This window comes from Vulpes vulpes, chromosome X, assembly GCF_048418805.1.
Source record: "Vulpes vulpes isolate BD-2025 chromosome X, VulVul3, whole genome shotgun sequence".
Lineage (NCBI taxonomy): Eukaryota > Metazoa > Chordata > Mammalia > Carnivora > Canidae > Vulpes > Vulpes vulpes.
In genome coordinates, this window is record NC_132796.1 from 66,096,636 (window position 1) to 66,124,302 (window position 27,667).

Sequence of the window (27,667 nt, forward strand, 5' to 3'; positions counted from 1 at the left end):
AGAGAAAGTGAGATAGAGAGAGCATGAGCAGAGGGAGGGGCAGAGGGAGAAGCAGACCCCCTGCTGATCAGGAAACTTGATGCAGGGCTTGATCCCACCACCCTGAGATCATGACCTGAGCTGTAGGCAATTACTTAACTGACTGAGCCAGCCAGGCCCCCCAACTGATTACTTTTATATTTCAATGTTTAAAGTTTTTTTTTTCAAAAGTTAAAAATTATTCCAACACTTGTTTGTTATATAAATTAAATTAAAACAAATATACACAATTTCTAACATCCATTTACAATACTTTATTATATTAATTTCATTATTTATTTTAGCATCTACCATAAGCCAGACATTGATACACTTATACTTTTCAAATTTTAGTATACATATGAATGAGCTCTAAAATGCTGAATCTAATTTGGTGTGTTTGGTCTAGGGTCTAAGATTCTGCATTGCTGACAAATCATATATTTACCTTACTTTTGATAGCAGGGGTCTAATCCATAGTCTAACTGAAAAACTATGAGGGAAGCAAAGAGGATAATAAGTGATCAAAGGAAAGATAAGAGTGTAAGTGGACCCTAAGCTCACCTTGTCCCATGGATACAACTAGAGAATATTCATGTCAACATAAATAACCACCCAAAGACTGTCAGAACAAATTCCACAACTAAAATTTGAGAAGATGTCATTTCCAAAAGGGAAGCAGTGGTGGAGACACTCTGAGTAAAGTTGACTTTGGCTCTCCCTAGGGGGAAGGAAGCCATGGGCATGGAGACAGAGGAGAAACAGACTATCATACCAGGGATCCTACTAAGGAAAGATGAAAACCCACAATATTTGGCTTTGAAAGTAAGAGGGTTCTTACAGCCAGCAGAGCTTAAAGCCTGGAATTTTAAAAATAAGCATGCTTAGTTCTGGGAGAACCCAGAGGGTAATAGGAGGCTGAGTCTCCACCCTTAAAGAAATAGCACACCCAACATCCCATGGAATTATAGCATAGAAGTAGAGGTTGGAAAACACCTGGGGCATATAGGAGGAAGAGTAGTTTACTAATTGTGGAGCATATCCTGCAGGGATAGGAATTGTTGAGGAATTTCTCTAGGAACAAAGGAGCTGGTAGGCACCATATCCCTTCCCTGCCCCACAGCATAAATACACAGCCACTTGTGGGAACCAGTGCAGCACTGACATTCACTACCTAACCTGCTTGCACGGTACCCCACCACCTCCACCTCAGCTTGCCTCAGTCCCCCCACTGCAGATACCCTCTCCCAGAAGATATGTGCAAACATTGCTAACACCATGTCTACTGACCCATGCATTTTGTGGGGCCTGATCCAGGCAGCAGCAGTAACAGTGTGGAACTCCATGGAACCCCAAGGTGCACTTGGTCAAAACTGCATGATCCACAATTTTGCATGTTTTGTAGATCTGCCTTGGCCTCCCAGCCCCTGCTGCTGCTGCAGCAGGTTTCATTTCACAAGCAGACATGCATGCATCTTGTTAAAACTGCACATCCCACCCTGACTGGGTACCAAACAATGTCCAAAGAGACAAAGAAAGCCTCTGTGGATGGCTGGACTGAAGGGAAAAAGTCAGGCCACAATAGCAGGCAGGCCATATGCAAAACAAATAGAAGACACCCTCTGAAGCACCAGACACAACATTGCATGACACTTCAGGAACTCTTCTTCATAAGGCCATTACTTTCAAAAGCAGGAGACATGACAGACTTTCCTAACACACAATAATAGACAAAGAGAGTTAGACAAATGAGGATACAGAGGAATATGTCCCAAATGAAGGAACAGGACAAAACCACAGCAAAAGACTTAATTGAAATAGGTATAAGTAATATGCCTGATAGAGAATTTAAAGTAATGATCATAAAGATACTTACTCAACTGGAGAATGGAGGGCATTAGTGAGATGCTGAACACAGACATGGGAAACTCAAAAAAGTGCCAATGAGAGATTTATAACTCAACAAATGAAGTTAGAAATATAGTAGATAGAATAAACAGTAAGTGAGAAGAAGCAGGAAAACATATTAGTGACCTAAAGGACAGACTAATGGAAGATAGTTCAAACTGAGCAGGTGAGAGAAAAAAAGACAAAATGAAAATAGTGGCATCATCATGCATAATAATATTTACATTATAGGGAATACGGAAGAAGAAAAGAGAGAAAAGGTGGCACAAAATTTACATAAAGAGATAATAGCTGAAAATTTCCATAATCAGGGTACAGAAACAGAAATCCAGTTAGAGGAGGTACAAAGAACTATGGACAAAATCAACCCAGGGATTTTCACAACAAAACACATAGTAATTAAAATGGCAAAAAAGTAGTGACAGAGAATTTTAAAAGCAGCAAGAGAAAGAAAGCAGTTATATATGAGGGAAATCCCATAAAGCTAGCAGTTGATTTTTCAGTAGAAACATTGTGGGTCAGAAGGGAGTGTCATGATATATTCAAAGTGATGAAAGAGAAAAAGAAATCAACAGCCAAGAATATCCAGCAAGGCTATCATTCACAAGAGAAGGAGATATAGAGAATTTCCCACAAAAACAGAAGTTAAAGACATTAATGAGCACTAAACCAGCCCTACAAGAAATGCTATACTCTTTCAGTAGAAAGGAGGTATCATAAGTAACAGTAAGAAAAGTAGGAAGTACAAAAGCACTCAAAATAAGTATATTTGTAAAAATCAATCAAGGGACTCATAAAATAAAAGATGTAAAGTATGACACTATACACCTAAAATGTGCAGAGGGAGGAGAGGAGTAAATGATGGATTCAAACTTTAGTGACCATGAACTTAATATAGAATGCTATATGCAAAAGCTGTTATATACAAACATAATGGTAACCACAAATCAAAATACAGAAATAAATATTCAAAAAATCAAGAGACAGAAATCCAAGTATATCACTAAAAAAAGCTGAGTAATTATGAGTGAAGAGAGAAAAGGAAGCAAAGAACAGAGAACTACAAAAGCAAGCACAAAACATCTAACAAAATGGCAATAAATAATACCCATCAATACTAACTTTGATGTAAATAAACTAAATGCTCCAATTAAAATGCATAGGATCATGGAATGGATAAAACAAACAAAAACAACATTCATCTATATGCTGCCTACAAGATATTCACTTCAGACCTAAAGAAATACATTGATTAAAAGTGAAGAGTGCACCTGGGTGGTTGGCTCAGGTAGTGATCCTGGGGTCCTGGGATCAAGTTCCACATCGGGCTCCCTATAGGGAGCCTGCTTCTCCCTTTGCCTATGCCTCTGCCTTTCTTTCTGTGTCTTTTATGAATAAATAAGTAAAATGTTAAAAAAAATAAAGTGAAGGGATGGAGAAGCATTTGACATGCAAATAGATGTGGAAAGTTGGGGCTGCAATATTTATATTGGAAAAAATAAACTTTTTAAAAAATGTAACAAAAGACAAAAAACAACACTATTTAATCATAAATAGAACAATCCAACAAGAATATGTAACTACTGTAAATATTTATGCACCCAACATGGGAGCATCCAAAGCAGTCAATAACAAACAGAAAGGAAGGAATCCATAGTAATACAGTAACAGTAGGGGACAATAACACCCCATTTACACCAAGAATATACTCATCTTTTTTATTAAGGTTTTATTTAAGTCCAGTGCAGTTAACAGTAGGGGACAATAACACCCCATTTACACCAAGAATATACTCATCTTTTTTATTAAGGTTTTATTTTAAGTCCAGTGTAGTTAACATGCAATGATATTACTTTTAGGTGTACAATATAGTGATTCAACAATTCTATATGTGATCAGAGCTCAACATGATAAGTGTAGTCTTCAATCCCCAGCAACTTCTATAACCATCCCTGTGCCCAGATTTCCTCTAATAACCATCAGTTTGCTCTCAATAGTTAAGAATCTCATTATTGGCTTCTCTCCTTCCCACCCTTTTTTTTCATTTGTTCATTTGTTTTGTTTCTTAAATTCCACATATGATTTAAATCATATGATATTTGTCTTTGACTGGATTATTTCACTTAAAATTATCCTCAGTAGCTCCATTCATATTACTAAAATTAGCAAGATTTCATTCTTTTTAATTCTGAGAAATATTCCATTGTATCTATATGCCATGTTTCCTTTATCCATTATCTATTGATGGACATTGGGGCTGTTTCAGTAGTTTGGTAATTGTAAATAATGCTACAGTAAACAGGCTACATTGTATTCCTTTGAATAGGTGTTTTTGTTTTCTTTGGGTAAATACCCACTAGTACAATTACTGGATTTTAGGGTAGTTCTACTTTCAACTTTTTTAGGAGTCTCCATGCTGTTTTCCATAGTGGCTTTACCTGTTTGCATTCCCAAAACCAGTGAAAGAGTTCTTTTTTCTCCACATCCTTGCCAAAACTTGTTTCCTGTGCTTATGATTTTAGTGATTCTGACAATTGTGAAGTAATATCTCATTGTAGTTTTGATTTGCACTTCCCTGATAATGAGTGATTTGAGCATGTAGGCATGTGTCGGCCATCTGGATGTTTTCTTTGGAAAGGTCCGTTCATGTCTTCTGCCCATTTTGAATTGGATTATTTATTTATTTGTTGTTTAGTTGTATATATTTTCTTTATATATTTTAGATAATAACCTTTTATTGGATATGTCATTTGCGAATATCTTCCATTTAGCAGGTTCTTTTGTTTTTCTTTGATTGTTTCCTTCACTGTGCCAAAACTTTTTATTTAGATGTAGTCCTACTAGTTTATTTTTCCTTTTATTTCCCTTGCCTCAGAAAATATATCTAGTAAGAAGTCGTTACAGCCTATGTCAAAGAAGCTACTACCTGTATCTCTTCCAGGATTTTTCTTGCTTTGGGTCCCACATTTAGGTCATTAATCCATTCTGAGGGTTTTTGTTTGTTTGTTTTTGTGTGTGTGTGCATATGATATAAGAAAGTGGTCTAATTTCATTCCTCTGCATGTTGCTTTCCAGTTTTTCTGACACCATTTATGGAAGAAATTGCTGTTTTTCCACTTCATATTTTTGCTTCTTTTGTCAAAGATTAACCAACAGTGTAATTGTGGGTTAATTTCTGAGTTTTATATTATTTTTTAATCAATTTATGTGTCTATTTTATGGGGTGCTTGGGTGGTGCATATGCAGTTAAGCATATGACTCTGGTTTTGGCTCATATCATGATCTCAGGGTCATGGGATTCAGCCCACCATCAGGCTCCACACTCAGCATGGAGTTCACTTGGTACTCTCCCTCTATCTATTCCCCTACCCCCTGTACTCTTACTCTGTCTCTCTAAAATGAATACATAAATCTTTAAAAACATTTTTGTGTATCTTTCTTTTTGCTAGTATCATACTATTTTGATTATTACAGCATTGTAACATAACTTGAAAACTGGAATTGTGATACTTTCAGCTTTCTTTTTCATTTTTCAAGATTGTTTTGATGATTTGGGGTCTTCTGTGGTTCCATACAAATTTTAGGATTGATTTATCTTTTCCTGTGAAAAATATTGTTGGTATTTTGCTAGAGATTGCATTAAATCTGTAGATTGCTTAGTGTAGTATGGACATTTCAAAAATATTTCTTCTTTTTTTAATATTGTATTTATTTATTCATGAGAGACACAGAGAAAGAGAGGCAGAGACACAGGTAGAAGGAGAAGCAGGCTCCATGCAGGGAGCCCGAGGTGAGACTCGAGCCCGGGTCTCCAGGATCACACCCTGGGCTCAAGGTGGCGCTAAACCACTGAGCCACCGGGGCTGCCCAATATTTATTCTTCTAATCATGAACATAGACTATCATTCCATTTATTGGTGTTTTCTTCAATTTCTTTCATAAGTGTTTTAGTATTCAGAGTACAGGCATTTCAACTCCTTGGGTAAGTTCTTCCTGGATATTTTATTATTTTTGATGCAATTGTAAATGGAATTATTTTCTTAATTTCTCTTTCTATTGCTTAATAGTGTACAGAAATGCAACAGATTTCTGCATATTGATGCTATATCCTATGACATTAATTCGTTTATCAGTTCTAATAATTTTTATGGAATCTTTTGGTTTTTTTTATGTAGAGTACCATGTCATCTGCAAATAGTGAAAGTTTTACTTCTTCCTTAACAATGTGATTGCCTTTTATTTCTTTTCCTTGTCTGATTGCTGTAGATTGGACTTGCAATATTATGTTGAATTAAAGTAGTAACAGGGACATCCACTTCTTGTTGCCAATGTTAGGGGGAAAGCTCTCAGTTTTTCATCATAAGTATGATGTTAACTTTGGGGTGTTATGTATGGATTTTATTATATTGAGATATGTTCCCTCACAATCCCACCTTGTTGAGGGTTTTTATCATGAACGTATGTTTTACTTTGTCAAATGTTCTTTACTCACGTATTGAAATGATGTTTTTTTATCATTTCCTTTATTTTGTGTGATTTCTTATATTAATTGATTTGTGAATATTGAACCATACTTGCAGCCAGGGAATAAATCTCACTTGATGACTGTGACTGATTTTTTAATGTGTTGTTGGACTCAGTTTGCTAATATTTTGTTGAGGGCTTTTACACCCATGTTTATTAGAGATATTAGCCTGTAGTTCTATTTTTTTGAGGTTTATCTGGTTCTGGTGCCAGGGTAATGCTGGTCTCATAGAATGAATTTGGAACCTTTCCTTCTTCTTCTGTTTTTTTGGAATAGTTTGAGAAAAATAGGTATTACTCCTATTTTAATTATTTGGTAAAATTCACCTTTGAAGTCATCTAGTCTTGAACATCTGTTGGTTGGGAGTTTTTTGATTAGTGATACAATTTTATTTCCTATAATTGAGCTGTTCAATTTTTCTATTTTTTTCAGGTTCAATTTTGAGAGGTTACATGTTTCTAGAAATTTACTTATTTCTTCTAAGTTGTTCAATTTGTTGGCATATAATTTTCATAGTATTATATTATAAAATTTTGTATTTCTATGATGATGGGCGTTATTTCTTCTCTTTTATTTCTGACTTTGTTTATTTGAGTCTTTTCTCTTTTTTTATGAGTCTGGCTAGAGGTTTATCAATTTTATAGATCTTTTCAAAGGGCCGTCTCCTGGTTTCATTGGTGTGTTCTATTGTTTTTAGTTTCTACTTCATTTATTTCTGCTATGATCATTATTTACTTCCTTCTGATAGATTGTGGTTTTATTTATTCTTCTTTTGTTAGTTCCTTTAGGCATAATTTTAGGCTGTTTATTTGACATTTTTCATATTTCTGGATATAGACCTGTTTTGCTGTAAACTTCCCTCTTAGAAAGATTTTGCTGCATTCCAAAGTTTTTCAACATTGTGTTTTCATTTTCATTCATCTCCATATATATTCTGACAATAGCATAGTAATCTTGATGAGTTCTAAATATATAGTTTTTGAATAACTCAGAATTACCAGAAACCAATAACACTGTATGTTAACCATGGTAAATTAAAATTTACAATAAAAATTAAAAATAGCTAGGTATTTGATATCAGCTAGGTATTTGATATTTGATATGACAGCATTCATAAGTTTGTTCACATAATTACACAGCCATAAACAAGTATTTATCTCACCACTTTCCTTTTTTATGACATGGATGGACCTAGAGGGTGTTAGATTAAGTGATATAAGTCAGATTGAGAAGAAAAAATACCATACAATTTCACTCATATGTGGAATCTAAAAAAAAAAAAAAAGCAAAACAAGTGAATAAACAAACAGAAAGCATAATCAAACCTATAAATACAGAGAATAAGCTGATGGTAGCCAGAAGAAAGGAAGGTGAGAAGATGGACAAAATGGGTGAAAAAGAATAAGAGATACAGTCCCAGTCATGGAATGAACAAGTCATGGAAACAAAAGGTACAGCATAGAGAATAGAGTCAATGATACTCTAATTGCATGGTATGCTGATAGATATTAGCTACAGTTGTAGAGAGCATAGTATATAGAAATTTTAAATCACTATGTTGTACAGTTGAAATTAAAGTATCATTGTGTGACAACTATATTCAATTAAAAACAGTAAAACAAAGATTTTTCTATCACATTCCCAGAGCCAATGGTGTAGTATTTTCTTTAAATTAATGCACAAACCATGAAATAATTTCTCAAGTGAACACTGAGCAAAGTCACACATCAAAAAACTGGAAAGACAAGAAATCTTTAGTATGTGTTCTTTAATAAGCACAAGCTTATTAAAATAATTATTTCTTTAATAATCATAAGCTTATTAAATAATTATTTCTATGGGGACCCCTGGGTGGTGCAGTGGTTTGGCGCCTGCCTTTGGCCTGGGGCGCAATCCTGGAGACCCAGGATCGAATCCCACGTCGGGCTCCCGGTGCATGGAGCCTGCTTCTCCCTCTGCCTGTGTCTGTGTCTCTGCCTCTCTCTCTCTCTCTCTCTCTGTGTGTGTGACTATCATAAATAAATTTAAAAAATAATTATTTCTATGAAATAGATAGTAAGGAAAACAATAACAAAATGGTACTAATTGTGTCCAACTTGGGTTGAGAGAAGTTAGATATTTAAAGAATCAAATTGAACACTGCTTGCCTTGCTGCACAAGTTAGGAAAAGAGAACCTCTGCAGACAACTGGATTGAAGGAACAAAAGGCCAAGACTCAACAGCAGACCACATGCAACACACATGCAAGACACTCTCTGAAGTGCCAGACCCTGAAAACAGGGGACATTGCACTGCAAAGCACTACAGAACCTCTTCTTCATAAGGCTATTATCATTAAGAGAAAGAAAAGAAGCTGATTTTCCTCTCACAGAAAAACAGAAAAAAAGTCAGACAAAACGGAGGCACAGAGAAACATCTCCCAAATGAAAGAACAGGACCATATCATAGCAAGAGACCAAAGCATAATAGGCATAAATAATGTGCCCAGATAGGTAATTTAAAGTAATGATCATACAGATACTTACTTGACTGGAGGAAAGAATAGAGGATATCAGTGATATCCTTAACATGAGATTAAAAAAAAAGAACCAATCAGAGATCAAGAACACAATAGTTGAAATTAAAAATATACTTCACAGAATAAATAGCAAGCTAGATGAAACAGAGGAATGAATCAAATACCAGGAAGACAAAGTAATGGAAATTAAACAAGCTGAGCAAGAATAGGGAAGAAAATTAAGAATAGCCTTGACTCCATCAAATATAGACTCAATCCACTGAAGGAGGTACACAGCAAGACACATAGTAAATAAAAAGACAAAAAGAATCAATACAGAAAAAATAAATAGTATAAAAAATTAAGTAAGCTCTATCCCCAATGTGGAGCATGAAACATGACCCTGAGATCTAGAGTCTCATGCTCCAGTCAATTGATCCCCCCAGATGTCCCAGGGGAAAAAATGTGAAAACAGCAAGATAACACTAGGGAAACTCTATAAGGGTATTAGTGGATTTTTCAGCAGAAAATTTCAGTACAGAAGGTAGTTGTATGATATACTCAAAGCATTAAAAAGGAAAAACCTGCACCAAGAATCCTCTCTACAGCAAGGTTATCATTCAGAATAGAAGGAGAGAGAAAGAAATTCTCATACAAATCAAAAGGAAAGGAATTCATGACCAATAATCCAGTTATACAAGAAATATTAAAGGGGACTTTCTGAGTGGAAAGGAAGACCTTAAGAGAGAGTATGAAAAAGAAAACACAAAAGCAAAGACACAAGAACATTTATGTAAACATTTGTCAAAATATTTATAAAATAAAAGGATGCTAAATATGACACCATATATCTAAAACGTGGGAGGAAATGGAGTAAAGAATGGGTTTAAACTTAAGTGATTATCAACTTAATATACAGTGTATATGCAGAATATGTTATATACTAAGCTAATGGTAACCACAATTCAAAACCCTATAATATATTTGCGAAGAATAAGTAGAAAGGTATCATAGTGTACCACTAAAGGAAGCAAACAAACCATGAAAGACATCCAGCAAAGAAAGACTCAGGGAAAATCTATTGAAACAGCAACAAAACAAGTATCAGCAAGTCAATAAATGCACATGTATCAAAAATTACTTGGAATGTAAATAAATTAAATGCTCTAATCAAAAGACATGAGGTGATGAAATCAATAAAAACATAAGATCCATCTATATGCTGCCTGACAAGACACTCATTTCAGACCAAAAGACACCTGCAGATTGAAGTGAGTGGATAGAGAAATAATTATCCTGCAAATGAATGCCAATAGAAAGCAACAGAGATAGCAATTAACATATTGAACACCTTTAATACAAGGTCTGTAACAAGAGATAAAGACAACATATAATAATAAAGGGGACAATCCACAAGAAGAAATTAAAATTTTAAGTATTTTTGCACCTAAAATGGAAACACCTAAACTCATAAAACAATTAACAAATATAAAGTAAATAATCAATAGTAATACAGTAATAGTAGGAGACCTTAACACCCCACTAACATTGATGGACAGAACATGCAAACAGAAAATCAACAGGGAAAAACTGGTTTTGTATAACACACTGGATCAGATAGATTTAGCAGACGTATTCAAAATATTACATCCGAAAACGGTAGAATACATATTCTTTTCAAGTGCACGTGGGACATTTTCTAGAAACAAATCACGTATTAGTCAACAAAACAAGTCTTAACAAATTTTCAAAAATCAGTCATATCACACACCTTTTTCTGGCAAAAATGCTATAAAACTAGATATCAACCTCATGGAAAAATCTGGAAAGAGAAAAATACATAGAAATTAAAAAAACATGATATTAAACAATGAATGAGTCAACCAAGAAATCAAATAAAACAAATGAAAATGAAAACAAAATAGTCCAAAATCTTTGGGATGAAACACAAGTGATTTTAACAGGGAAGTATATAGTAAAACAGGCCTGCCTCAAGAAGCAAGAATAATCTCAAATAAATAACCTAACATTACACTTAAAGGACCCAGAAAAAGAACAAAGCTGAAACCCACCAAAAAGAAGGAAATAATGAAGATTCGAATAGATATAAATGATATAGAAACTAAAAGAATAGAATAGATCAATGAAATGAGAAGCTGGTTCTTTGAAAAGATCAATAAATTGATTAATCTCTAGCAAGACTTATCAAAAGCAAAGAGAAAGAAATAAACTTAACCTAGGAATAAACCTAACCAAAGAGGTAAAGGATCTATACCCTAAAAACTAATAGAACATTTCTGAAAGAAATTGAGGAAGACACAAAGAGATGGAAAAATATTCCATGCGAATGGACTGGTAGAATTAATATTGTGAAAATGTCAATGTTACCCAGGGCAATTTACACACTTAATGCAATCCCTATCAAAATACCATGGACTTTCTTCAGAGAGTTGGAACAGATTATTTTAAGATTTGTGTGGAATAAGAAAAGACCCCAAATAGCCAGGGGGATTTTTAAAAAGAAAACCATAGCTGGGGCATCACAATGCCAGATTTCAGGTTGTACTACAAAGCTGTGGTCCTCAAGACAGTGTGGCACTGGCACAAAAACAGACACATAGATCAAAGGAACAGAATAAAGAATCCAGAAGTGGACCCTCAACTTTATGGTCAACTAATATTCGATAAAGGAGGAAAGACTATCCATTGGAAGAAAGACAGTCTCTTCAATAAATGGTGCTGGGAAAATTGGACAGCCACATGCAGAAGAATGAAACTAGACCACTCTCTTGCACCATACACAAAGATAAACTCAAAATGCATGAGAGATCTAAATGTGAGACAAGATTCCATCAAAATCCTAGAGGAGAACACAGGCAACACCCTTTTTGAACTCAGCCACAGCAACTTCTTGCAGGATACATCCACGATAGCAAAAGAAACAAAGGCAAAAGTGAACTATTGGGACTTCATCAAGATAAGAAGCTTTTGCACATCAAAGGATACAGTCAACAAAACTAAAATACAACCTACAGAATGAGAGAAGATATTTGCAAATGACATATCAGATAAAGGGCTAGTTTCCAAGATCTATAAAGAACTTCTTAAACTCAACAGCAAAGAAACAAACAATCCAATCATGAAATGGGCAAAAGACATGAACAGAAATCTCACAGAGGAAGACATAGACATGGCCAACAAGCACATGAGAAAATGCTCTGCGTCACTTGTCATCAGGGAAATACAAATCAAAACCACAATGAGATACCACCTCACACCAGTGAGAATGGGGAAAATTAACAAGTCAGGAAACCACAAATGTGGGAGAGGATGCGGAGAAAAGGGAACCCTCTTAACACTGTTGGTGGGAATGTGAACTGGGGCAGCCACTCTGGAAAAATGTGTGGAGGTTCCTCAAGGAGTTAAAAATAGACCTGCCCTACGACCCAGTAATTGCACTGCTGGGGATTTACCCCAAAGATACAGATGCAATGAAACACTGGGACACCTGCACCCCAGTGTTTATAGCAGCACTGTCCACAATAGCCAAACTGTGGAAGGAGCCTCGGTGTCCATCGAAAGATGAATGGATAAAGAAGATGTGGTTTATGTATACAATGGAATATCACTCAGCCATTAGAAATGACAAATACCCACCATTTGGTTCAACGTGGATGGAACTGAAGGGTATTATGTTGAGTGAAGTAAGTCAATCGGAGAAAGACAAACATTATATGTTCTCATTCATTTGGGGAATATAAATAATAGTGAAAGGGAATAGAAGGGAAGGGAGAAGAAATGGGTAGGAAATATCAGAAAGGGAGACAGAACATAAAGACTCCTAACTCTGGGAAACAAACTAGGGTTGGTGGAAAGGGAGGAGGGTGGGGGGTGGTGGTGAATATTGACGGGCACTGAGGGGGGCACTTGATGGGATGAGCACTGGGTGTTATTCTGTATGTTGGCAAATTGAACACCAATAAAAAATAAATTTATTATTTTTAAAAAAGAAATAAACTTAACCAAAAAAAATGAATGAAAACTGTAAAACAATGATATAAGAATATCAAAAAGATGTAAAGAAATGAAAAAAAATATCACATGTTCGTGACTTGGTAGAACCAGTATTGTTAAAAGTTTACACTACCCAAAGCAAATTGCAGATATAATGAAATCCTTGTTAACATACCAATAGCATTATTCATAGAAATAGGACAAATTATATTAAAATTTCTATAGAACCATGTCCTTGAATAGCCAAAGCAAAAAAAAAAAAAAAAAAAGAATAGCCAAAGCAATCTTGAAAAAGAAATATAAAACTGGAGGTATCATAATTCCATATTTGAAGTTATGCTACAAAGTGGTAATAATTATAACTATATGATACTTGCATAAAATAGACATATAGAATAATGATATAGAAAAAGAACCCAGAACTAAACCCAGAATTATATGGTCAATTAATCTTCATCAAAGGAGGAATGCATATAAAATGGGAAAAAAGACAATCTCTTCAAAAAATGGTGTGAGGAACTACATGGAAAAGGATGAAAATGGACCACTTTCTTTTACCATAAACAAAAATAAACCTAAAATGGATTGAAGATCTGAATGTGAGACCTGAAACCATAAAAATTCTTGTAGAGAACACAGGCAGTAATCTCTCTGACATCAGCCGTAAAAACAGTTTTCTACATATGTCTCCTCTGGCAAGGGAAATAAAAGCGAGTATAAACTATTGGGACCACATCAAATTTAAAAACTTCTGTGCAGCAAAGAAAACAATCAACAAAACTAAAATACAACCTACTGAAAGGGATAAAATATTTTTAAATGACATATCCAAGAAAAACTTAGTATTGAAAATATATAAATAATTGATACAACTCAATAACCAAAAATAAAATAAATCAATTAAAATGGGCAAAAGGCATAAACAGACATTTCTCCAAAGAAGACATACAAATGGCTAACAGACATATGAAAAGACACTGAACATTACTTATCATCAGGGAAATGGAAATCAAAACTACAATGAGATGTCACCTCACAACTGTCAAAAAATGTAAATGCAACAGTTGAAACCCTTTGGAATGCAGCAAAAATGGTTCTAAGAGGGAAATTTATAGCAATATAGGAATACCTCAAGAAGCAAGAAAAATAGCAGATAAACAATCTAATCTTAAACCTAATGGATCTAGAAAAGAACAGTAAACAAAAACCAAATCAGCTTAAGGAAGGAAATGATAAAAATTAAAGCGGAAATAAATGATATAGAAACTAAAATAACAGAACAGATCAATGAAACCAGGATATTATTCTCTGGAAAAAATCAATTAAACCTCTAGCCAGACTCATTAAAAAATAGATAAAATTACAAATTAAGTGTTGAAATATCAACCAATACCACAGAAATACAAACAACTATAAAATAATATTATGAAAAAACTATGTTAACAAATTGAACAACCTAGAAGAAATGGATAAATTCCTAACAAAACTGAAGCAGGAAGATATACAAAATATGAATACACTGATTACCTGAAAGGAGATTAAAAATCAGTAATAAAAAACAAAAACAAAAACAACTCCCAATGACCAAAAGTCCAGGACCACATGACTTCACCTGCAAATTCTACCCAACATTTAAAGAAGAGTTAATATCAATTATTAAACTATTTTTTTAAAAAAGGAGGAAGGAAAACTTCCAAATTCATTCTATAAAGCCAGATTACCGTGATATCAAAACCACATAAAAATACCACATAAAAAAAGAGAACTTCAGTCAAATATCTTTGGTAAATATAGATGCAAAAATCCTCAAGAAGTTCCTAGCAAATATAATCTAACAATACACTAAAAATAACTTACCAGGGTGAAGTGGGAATTATTTCCCATAGACAAGGTTAGTTCAATATTTGTGAATCAATTAACATGATATATCACATAAAAAAGAAAGATAAAAATCATATGATCATTTCAATAGACGCAGAAAAATCATTTGACAAAGTACACATCCATGCATGGTGAAAAAAACTCTCAACAAAGTAGGTTGAGATGGAACATAACACAATAAAGGACATAAATGAAAATCTCACAGGGAACATCTTAATCAATGGGAAAAACTGAAACCTTCCCCCTCAAGGTCAGAAACAAGGCAAGAATGTCTACTCTCATAACTTTTTTTTTTTTTTTTAGTGAAACTAGTGAAAAAGACTAAGGGTTATTCTTGTCATGATGAGCACAGAATGATGTATGGAATTGTTGGATCACTATATTGTACACCTGAAAGTAATATAACATTGTTAACTATACTAGAATTAAAATAAAATTAATAAAACAAAAACACAGACCATACATACAAGAACACAGAGTGTGCACCACATCTGTTATAATACACCTCACAAACACCACACACTCCTCACATGTAAACAACACACACTCTTAATATAACATATACACACATGACATTCACACCACACATACTTGAGGAAATTGTCACATGTACATCACAAACATAAATAATATATATACCACACAAGCATACACAAATCATGTAAAACACAAATACCACATATATAACACATATACTACAAACAAATACACACTCCACACATGTCTCACATATAGGAAACACAAGCACACCACTACACATACACCACACACATTAAACATCTACAAAAACACCAAAATTACACTTCACAGACACATACAACACACAATCACCATAAGCCCCACATACACCACCAACACACCACATATATATTATACACACAATCCACATATAGCCCTCACTTACTACCAAAATACCACATATATTAAACACCCACCAAAGATACTTATATACACCACACAAACACCAGTACACAACAAATACTTCACATTGTATACATGCACATCACACATACAACACCAATACTGGCACACACAACATATAGCACACAAACACACAAATAACACACATAAAACATATACGAGGAACACATTGCCAATATTCCACATGTAGACTACACACCACACAAACAGCACACAAAGACATTTATCAGGCTTACATCACACTCAACACAATCTTCAAACATGTATACACATACCACACACACACCCCATATAAACAGCACACTGAATACATATGCATCACAGAAACACCACAGATACAACACAAACACCACATATGTGACACACACACACACACAGACAACACAGATACAAAACACAGTTATACAGAGACTGTGTAAACATTCTAACACTACACACACCACACATATATCACACACACACACACCAAAAAGACAGATGTGCATACCTTTTCATCACCCCTGATACAATACAGCACCCAAGTCATATATACAGAACACACACAATATGTACAACACACACAATACACATGTACCACTGAAATACCACACACACGCCACACATGTACCAAACTCACAACCAAATATGCTACCCACAATCCAGAATACTCAGATGCTACACATACAACAGAGTCCTATCACTCTTCCATCATACAGAAAATTCATACAGCATATACACACACATACACAGCACACACTCAACACCAATACACCGCAAACATACCACATATACCACATAAAGATACAGAGTACACATGCAATACACACATACCAAACATACAACTCACTCATGTGCTGCACACACACATCACACATTAAACAGATTCCACACACATACAAGACATACCAGAAACAGCACACACATACACCGCACATTCATCACACATACAACCTACACCCTACACATATGCTACACACAAACACCACACATGCACCACACATTACTTATGCATATACCAAAATCACTACATATATAACTCACACATAAAACACACCACACTTACACTACACATACACACATACATGAAACATGCACCACACACACTTCAACTATACAAAACACAAACCACACATACAACATACACAATGCATATATATCATATAAAACACATGTACAACACACAATCACCACACACATCACACATACACAACACTCACATTTACATTTGCCACATGCAAACACACCACACATACACCACAAAAACAAGAAAAACACCTACCCTCTTATATCACATTCAAAACATTATCCCTTTCTCATCTCTAATAAAAAAATTGGACTTCCGTATAAAAGTTAATAATTATTCCTTGGAATTGTATGGTATTTTCACTTTTTCCATCACACTTTGCTGTATAGCATTTTATTCAATACACATCCCACTGAGATAAAATTATTATGTTTACTTTATACATTGACAAGCTAAGGCAGTAAGATAACAATTATTTGGCTGAATATAAGTAAATTTTAAATTAGAAATTCAGTATTTCCCATAGCACCAGATTGTTTTTACTTTTGCTTTTACTACCAAGAAATCAGTGATCTATGAATATAAGCCCTGTCTACAGTAAAAAAAAAAATGGGAACTGCAATATGTAAGGCTCTCTACAATTAACTTCACAGAGTGAAAGACCATCTATTCAGTACTACATCAAACAAAATTGTCAAAATGGCGAAGATTTTGCTTTTGTTTGGTATTTCTTTCACCTTAATTCTACTTTTTCACTTTATAATTCTACATTCTAACCAGAAAATATTGCATAAACTGCCTAGTTACCTTTATGATGGAGAATATCTGAGTTGGCATATCCTCCCAGGTATATACATGAACATATATCATTATCATTATTTTGTAAATATATAAATTCTAATTATGAGATTTTTTTAAACCATAATATTCACAAACTTTAATATTCACAAAGGTACAAGTAAGTGGTGTATATTACAATATTTTTACTTATAATATCCTATTATGTCTAGTTATTAATTATTTTAAAATATGTTAAATTAATTTACATTTTATTTTAATTTTTTGGACTATGGCTAAAATATAATAAACTGAACCTCCTTTGCAGTGATTTACAATTCAGATTTCACATTCATTTTTAAGTACCATCCAGAGCTAATATTCTGATTGATATTATAACTCATATCCATAACCAAAAATATTATTTTACTGTACCTTTAGTATCTTAGAGATATATTTCTATCTATATATTTATGTATATACAGTGGTAAAGATATATAAAATCATTGGTAAAGCAGTCATTCCTTACTTGTATTTTAAAATGAGCCATTAATCAACTTGCATGATTACTTTTAAAGAAGGGAAAGGTTTAGGGCTGTGGCCCATTATAGTTGGCATTTCTCCTTTATTAATGAAGAAAATCATTTTAATGGTCAACCCCTTTACCTCATCAACAGCCTTCCAGGAAAACTGTCCACTGAATAGTATCCCAACAATGTCCACTTTTTATCTTCTAACTAAACAGAGGTCATTTTTACAATGTTTATATTTCAATGAAGTCATAAAAATATCATTGAAAATTCTTTGTAATAATGACAGTTCCAAGCTTGTAAGTTAATATAAAAATTTCCTGAAGTTGAAAATCTCTCTTCTATTTCAGCCTTTCACGTCCCTTAGGAAATTGGATAAAATTAATGCTTATTTCAAGGCAAGAAATATGTATAGAAAAAATATAATCTGAACTAGACATTTTCAAGATTTTAAATCCCATCAATGGACTGCACAAACTTCAATTGTGAACAAACAATTTCAACAGGTAAGGGAGCGTACTTACTTCAAATAATGTTGTAGAGTTTATCTATATTCTACTATATGGCAAATATATGCTATTTAAGCAGAGAAAAGTAAATTTAAAAACTTGTTTATTTTTCTGTGTTATAAAGGTATTCAAGAGTAGTATCAAGTGATAAAAGGAAACCATAAATATATAACAATATAGTGATTAACTTACTCATATTCTGTCCCTACCTTTCTGCTTGATATACTTCAAAAAATATTTTGAGAAATGCTAAGAGCTTCTGGTGAGAAATTCCACACTTTGATAATAATGAGGTGCTTAAATAGAAACTATACAAATCTTTCTTTTTTAAAGAAGATGTGGTATGTATACAATGGAATATTACTCAGCCATCAGAAATGACAAATGCCCGCCATTTGCTTCAATGTGGATGGAACTGGAGGGTATTATGCTGAGTGAAATAAGTCAATCGGAGAAGGACAAACATTATATGGTCTCATTCATTTGGGGAATATAAAAAGTAGTGAAAGGGAATAAAGGGGAAAGGAGAAAAAATGAGTGGGAAATATCAGAAAGGGAGACAGAACATGAGAGACTCCTAACTCTGGGGAACGAACAAGGTGTGGTAGAAAGGGAGGTGGGCAGGGGGTGGGAGTGACTGACGGGCAATGAGGGGGGCACTTGATGGGATGAGCACTGGGTATTATTCTATATGTTGGCAAATTGAAAACCAATAAAAAATAAAAAATAAAAAAAGAAACTATGCAAATCTAACTTCTAATTTTTTATGTACAACCTGTTTCTTATTTTTAGGACACAGCAGAAAACTTTTTAAAAACTGAAACAGAGCTTCCTCCTTCAAGAAATTAACTATAATTTGATCACTTTCTTAGTATTATATTTAAAAATAATTTTATATAGCCAAATATGTAATTTTTTCTTTACTTTTAAATGCCAGATCAGATTATTTTATTATTTTTTGGTTTTATTTAAGTTAAAGTGAGTTAATTTATAGTGTGTTATTAATTTTAGGGTAGAATTTATTGATTAATCAGTTGCACATAACATCCAGTTTCATTACAAGTGCCCTCTTTAATGCCCATCACCCAGTTATCCCACCTCCAAATCCATCTCCTCTCCAGCAACCCTCAGTTTGTTCTCTATATTAAAGTCTCATGGTTTGTCTCCCTCTCTGCTTTTATCCTACTTTATTTTTCCTTTCCTTCCCGTACATTCATCACTTTTGTTTCTTAAATTCCACATATGAGTGAAATCATATGGTATTTGTCTTTCTCTGACTAACTTATTTCATTTAGCATAATACACTGTAGGATCCACCCACAGCATTACTAATGGCAGGATTTCATTGGTTTTGATAGCTGAATAATATTTCATTATATAAATACATTACATCTTCTTTATTAATTCATCCCTTAATGGACATCCAAGCTCTTTCCATAGTTTAGCTATTGTGGACAGTGCTGCTATAAACATTAGGGTGCATGTGCCCCTTTGAATCACTATTTTAGTATCCTTTGGATAAATACTAGCAGTTCAATTGCTGAATCCTAGGGTAGTTCTATTTTAACCTTTTGAGGAACTTCCATACTGTTTTCAAGAGTGGCTGCACCAGTTTGCATTCCTACAAAGTGTGAGAGGATTCCCCTTTCTCCACATCCTTGACAAAATTTCTTGTTTCATTAGTAGCTAATTAAGCCATTCTGTCCACTGTGAGGTAGTATCTCATTGTGGTTTTAATATTTCCCTGATGCTGAGGGACGTGGAGGATTTTTTCATGTGTCTGTGGCGATTTGTATGTTCTTTGGAGAAATGTCATGCCATATGCCCATTTCTTGACTGGATTTATTGTTGTTTTTATTGTTATTTGCATGTTGATTTTGATGAGTTCTTTAAAGATTTTGGATACTAGCCTTTTATATGATATGTCATTTGCAAATATTTTCTCCCTTTTAGTTTTTTTGGCTGTTTCCTTTGATGTGCAAAATATTTTATCCTGGTGAAATCCCAAAAGTTCATTTTTGCTTTTGTTTCCCTTGCTTCTGGAGATATGTCTAGCAAGAAATTGCTGTGGTGGAGGTCAAAAAAATTGCTGCCTGTGTTCTTCTCTATGATTTTGATGGTTTTCTGTTTCACATTTAAGTCTTTCTTCCATTTTGAGTTTATTTCTGTGTATGGTATAAGAAAGTGGTCCACTTTCATTCTTCTGCATGTGACTATTCAATTTTCCCAACATTATTTGTTGAAGAGAATTTCTTTTTTCCATTGGATATTCTTTCATGCTTTGTCGAAGTTTGGTTGACCACAGTGTTGAGTCCATTTCTGGGTTCCCTATTCTGTCTCACCAATCTGTGTATCTGTTTTTGTGCTAATACCACATAGTCTTGATTATTACAGCTTTGTAATACAGATTGAATTCCAGAATTTTGATACTTCCAGTTTTTGTTTACTTTTTTAACATTACTTTGGCTTTCAGCATCATTTCTAGTTCTAGAAAAATTTTAGAATTGTTTTTCCAGCGGTGAAAAATGTTGGTGTTATTTTGATAAGGATTTAGTTAAATGTGTAGATAGCTTTGGGTAGTATACAAATTTTAACAGTATTTGTTTTTCAATTGATGAGCATGGAATGTTCTCTTATTTCTTTGTGTCTTCCTCATAAGTGTTTCATAACTATTCTATGTTTTTCATAGTACAGATTTTTTACCTCTGGCTAGGTTTATTGCTAGGTATCTTGTTCTACTTGATTTAATTGTAAACGAAGTCAATTCCTTGATTTATCTTTCTGCTCCTTCGTTGTTGGTGTATAGAAATGCAACAGACTTCTTGCATTTATTTTATATCCTGAGACTTAGCTGAATTCCTGTATAAGTTCTACCAATTACTTGGTGGAGTCTTTTGGGTTTTCTACTTAGAGAAAATTGAAAATTTGATTTCTTATTTGCTGATTTGGATATCATTTATTTCTTTTTGTTGTCTTACTGTTTGAGGCTAGGACTTCCGTCACTATGTTGAACAACAGTGATGAGAATGGAAATCCCTGACATGTTCCTGACCTTATGAAAAACACAGAGTTTTCCCCATTTAGGATAATATTCCCCATGGGACTTTTGTATATGGCCTTTATGATGTTGGGGAATATTCCCTCTATCCCTACTTTGTCGAGGGATTTTATCAAGAATGGATGCTGTATTTGGTCAAATGCTTTTTCTGCATCTATTGAGAGTATCATATGGTTCTTGTCCTTTCTTTTATTAATGTGATGTATCACATTGATTGGTTAGTAGATATTGAACCACTGGGAAGCTCAGGAATAAATCACACTTGGTGATGGTAAATAATACTTTAAATGTACTTTTGATCCTATTAGCTGGTATTTTAGTGAGAATTTTTGCATCCATATTCATCAGCAATATTGGTCTGTAATTTTCCTTTTTTTGTGGAGTCTTATCTGGTTTTGGGATCAAGGTAATGCTGGCCTGAAGAATGAGTTTGGAAGTGTTCCTTCCATTTCTATTCTTTGGGAAAGTTTCTGAAGAATAGGTATCATCTTCTTTAAAGTTCTGCTAGAATTCCCCCTGTGAAACCATCCTGCCCTGGACACTTGTTGGTTGGAAAATTTATTACTAATTCAATTTCTTTGCTAGTTATGGCTCTGTTCGGATTTTATATTTCTTCCTTTTTCATTTTTCGTAGCTTATATGTTTCTAGAAATTTGTCTAATACTTCGAGATTGCCTAATTTTTGGCATATAATTTTCATAATATTTTTAAAATTATATTTCTGTGGTATTGATTGTGATATCTCCTCTTTCAATCAAGATTTTATTTATTTAGCTCTTTTCTCTTTTTTTTTGATAAGTCTGCTAGGGGTTTATCAATCTCATTAATTTGTTCAAAGAACCAGCTGCTAGTTCCATTGCTTTGTTCTAGAATTTGTTTTTATTTCTATAGCTTTGATTTCTGCTCTAATCTCTATTATTTCTTTTTTTACTGTATTTAGCCTTTATTTTCTTCTCTTTTACATATTCTTTAGATGTAAGATTAGGTTAAATATTTGAGACTTTTTATTCTTTTTGAGGAAGGCCTATATTGCTATATAGTCCCCTCTTAGGACCATCTTTGCTGCATCCTAAATGTTTTCAACTGTTGTTTTCATTTTCATTTGCTTCCAGTTGTATTTTGTAAAATTCTTTAAACTTCCTGCTTGACCCATTTATTCTTTAATAGTATATATTTTAACTTCTGTGCATTTGTGGTCCTTCCAATTTTTTTCTTGTAATTAACATCAAGTTTCATATCATTGTGTTCTGGAACTATGCATGCTACAACCTCCAACTCTTTGTAATAGTTGAAGCCTGATTTGTAATGTAGTATGTGATATGTTCTGAAGAATGTTCCATCTGCACTCATTAAGAATATGTATTCTGATGCTTTAGGATTAAATGCTCTGAATATATCTATTAAGTCCATCTGTTCCAGTGTGTCATTCAAAGCCATTGATTCCTTATTGATCCTCTACTTAGATAATCTGTTAATTGCTGTTATTGAGGTGTTAATGTGCTCTACTATTATTGTATTAGTTTCAATGAGTTTAAGTTTGTTATTAATTGATTTATATATTTAGCTGCTCCCAAGCTAGAGGAATAATTATTTATATTTGCTAGGTCTTCTTGTTGTATAGTCCCCTTTATTAAGACACAGTGTCTTTCTTCATCTCATATTACAGTCTTTGGATTTAAATCTAGTTTGTCTTATATAAGGATGGCTACTTCAGCTTTCTTTTGATGTTCATTAGCATGATAAATTATTCTCTACCACCTTACTTTCAATCTGAAGATGACATTGGATCTAAAAGGAGTCTCTTGTAACAAGCAGATAGATGGGTCTTGGGGTATTTTGTTTTGTTTTGTTTTTAATACATTCTGATATTCTATTTATTTATTTTTTAAATATTTTATTTCTTTGTTTGTTTGTTTATTTATTTATTATTCATGACAGACACCGAGGGAGAGAAAGAGGCAGAGACACAGGCAGGGGGAGAAGCAGGCTCCATGCAGGGAGCCAAAAGTGGGACTCAATCTTGGGCCACCAAGATAACACCTTGGGCCATAGGCGGCACTCAACTTCTGGGCTACCCAGGCTCTAACTAGATGTTTGTTTGTTTGTTTGTTTGTTTTTTATATTGGAGTTCAATTTCCCAACATATAGCTTAACACCCAGTGCTCATCCCATCAAGTGCCCCCCACAGTGCCCATCACCAGTCACCCCAACCCCTCGCCCACCTCTGTTTCCACTACTCCTTGTTCATTTCCCAAAGTTAGGTGTCTCTCATGTTCTGTCACACTCACTGATATTTCCCACTCATTTTCTCTCCTTTCCTCTTTATTCACTTTCACTATTTTTTTATTTTCCCCAAATGAATGAGAACATATAATGTTTGTCCTTCTCCGATTGACTTATTTCACTCAGCATAATACCCTTCAGTTCCATCCACGTTGAAGCAAATGGTGGGTATTTGTCATTTCTAATGGCTGAGTAATATTCCATTGTATACATAAACCACATCTTTATCCATTCATCTTTCTAAGGACACCGAGGCTCCTTTCACAGTTTGGCTATTGTGGACATTGCTGCTATCAACATTGGGGTGCAGGTGTCCTGCCATTTCACTGCATCTATATCTTTGGGGTAAATCCCCAGCAATGCAATTGCTGCATTGTAGGGTAGTTCTATTTTTAACTCTTTGGGAAACCTCCCACAGTTTTCCAGAGTGGCTGTACCAGTTTACATTCTCACCAACAGTGCAAGAGAATTTCCCTTTCTCCACATCCTCTCCAACATTTGTTGTTTCCTGTCTTGTTAACTAAGACTTTAGTTGTATTTCCCAAAATAACCACTAGAAACATAATTTAAAAATACACAGGAAAGGAAAGAAGAGAATCTAATTGTTCACTAAAAAAATCGATTAAACACAAATGAAAGTAGTGATGAAGGAATTTAGAATTATACAGGTATGACAGACAGAAAACTGGCTGAAGAAATTCCTTTATTTTCAGTATTTAAATTAATCCTCAATTAATTAACACTATAATTAAAAGAGTTTCATAAAATGGATTAAAAGAAAACATGATCCAACTAGATTCTGTACATGAGACTACTAAATTACAAAGACACAAGTAGTTTTAATGTGAAAGGCTATATATATATATATATATATATATATATATATTAAATCTAGTTTGATTTATTTAAAAAATAAAAAAGTATATATATGTCATTTCATCAATATATATATATATTCCATGAAAGAATCAACCAAAGTTGGTGGAGAAAGCACATTATTATCAGATGAAATATACTTTAAAACAAAACAAAACAAAATGTTACTAGAGATACCACAATATTTCATAATGATAAATCTACCTATCCTGAAGATGTAACAATTATAAGCATGTATACACACAATTACACGGTACCAAGATACATAAATTAAACTCAGAAATGAAAAGTGAAAGACAAAAAAAAAAAAAAAGAAAAGTGAAAGACAACCTAACAAAAATAAAGACCTCTATATTGCAATTTGAATAATAAATAGAAAACCAGGTAGAAAATAAACAAGAAAACAGAAAACTTTAAAAGTCATACAAACCAACTAGACTAGCATACATCCGATAGAATATTCCAAATAATAGGAGAAAATATACTTCTCACAGGTGAAGATGGAAACTTCCCCAGGATAGACAGTATGCTAAGTCATAAAACAACCTTCAATAAGTTTAAAAGAATATAAGTACTGCAAAGCATATTCTTGAACACAACTGAATGAAAATATGTCTTCCTAAACTTCTTTCAGAAGTGTTCTGTAGTTTTTAGGGTATAGATCCTTTACTTCTTTGGTTAGGTTTATTCCTAGGTATCTTATGCTTTTGGGTCCAATTGTCAATGGGATTGACTCCTTAATTTCTCTTTCTTCAGTCTCATTGTTAGTGTATAGAAATTCCACTGACTTCTGGGCATTGATTTTGTATCCTGTCACCCTGCCAAATTGCTATATGAATTCTAGCAATCTTGGGGTGGAGTCTTTTGAATTTTCTATGTACAGTATCATGTCATCTGTGAAGAGGGAGAGTTTGACTTCTTCTTTGCCAATTTGAATGCCTTTTATGTCTTTTTGTTGTCTGATTGCTGAGGCGAGGACTTCCAGTACTATGTTGAATAGCAGTGGTGAGAGTGGACATCCCTGTCTTGCTCCTGATCTTAGGGGAAAGGTTCCCAATGCTTCCCCATTGAGAATATTTGCTGTGGGCTTTTCATAGATGGCTTTTAAGATGCTAAGGAATGTTCCCTCTATCCCTACACTCTGAAGAGTTTTGATCAGGAATGGATGCTGTATCTTGTCAAATGATTTCTCTGCATCTATTGAGAGGATCCTATGGTTCTTGTTTTTTCTCTTGCTGATATGATGAATCACATTGATTGTTTTACGAGTGTTGAACCAGCCTTGCATCCCAGGGATAAATCCCACTTGGTCATGGTGAATAATCTTCTTAATGTATTGTTGGATCCTATTGGCTAGTATCTTGTTGAGAATTTTTGCATCTGTGTTCATCAGGGATATTGGTCTGTAATTCTCCTTTTTGGTGGGGTGTTTGTCTGGTTTCGAAATTAAGCTGATGCTCAGCCATTAGAAACGACAAATGCCCACCATTTGTTTTGACGTGGATGTTACTGGAGGGTATTATGCTGAGTGAAATAAGTCAATCGGAGAAGGAAAAACATTATATGGTCTCATTCGTTTGGGGAATAAAAAACATAGTGAGAGGGATTAAAGGGGAAAGGAGAAAAAAAGAGTGGGAAATATCAGAAAGGGTGACAGTACATGAGAGACTCCTAACTCTGGGGAATGAACTAGGGGTGATAGAAAGGGAGGTTGGCAGGGGGTGGGGGTGACTGGGTGTCGGGCATTGAGGGGGGTACTTGATGGGATGAGCACTGGGTGTTATTCTATATGTTGGCAAATTGAACACCAATAAAAGAAAAACAACTGAATGAAATTAGAAATTAATAACATAAAGAAATTTGGGGAATTCAAATTTATGTAGAGATTTAAAAAAAAACACTCCTAAATATGTCAAAGAGGACATCAGAAGGAATAGCTAAATATTTTCAGATGAATGAAAATGAAAACAGAACATTAGGAACCTTATGAAATGCAGCTAAACCAGTGCTCAGAGGTAAAATTATATCTTTATCTACCTATATGATGGAAGAGAAAATATGTAATGTCAATAATGTAACTTCTCACCTAGAGAAACTGGAAAAAGGAAAAATATATGTATATAAAGCAAGTAGAAAAAAGAAAATAATAAATGTTAGAAGAGAGATAAATGAAATAGAGGATTTTAAAAAATAAAATAAAATAAACCAAAGGTTGGTTCTTTGAAGAGATCAATTAATTTTACAAACCTTCAGGTACATTGACTCAGAAGTAAAATGATCAAATTACTAAAATCAGGAATGAAATTTGAAATACTACTAATTTTACTAAAATTATTAAAGAAAGATTATAAGAGTACTATAAGCAATTGTAGACCAATACATTATATATCTAGATAAAATAGAGAAATTCTTGTAAGCCCACAATCTAAGAATGAATCATAAACAGAAAAGGCTAAATGGACCTATAGCAAATAAAGATATTGAATCAATTATTTAAAACTCCTCAAAATGAAATGCCCAGGACCAGATGGAGTCATTGGTGAATTCTACCAAACCTTTAAAGAAGAATTAACACCCATCCTTCTCAAGTTCCTCCAAACAGTAAATGTTCCTATCTTGTTCAATGAAGCAAGAATTACACTTATACTAAGCTTTACACAGACATTATAAAATAAAAAAATACAGATTGATACCCCTTTAAAAATAAATGTAAAACTTCTCAGCATTATACTTGCAAACCAAATATAGCAGCATATGAAAGAATTATACACTATGATCAACTGGGTTATATCCCAGGTTTACAAGGGAGTTAAACATAAAATTAAAAAAAAAATAAAGGTACTCCACATTATCACCAATACATACAA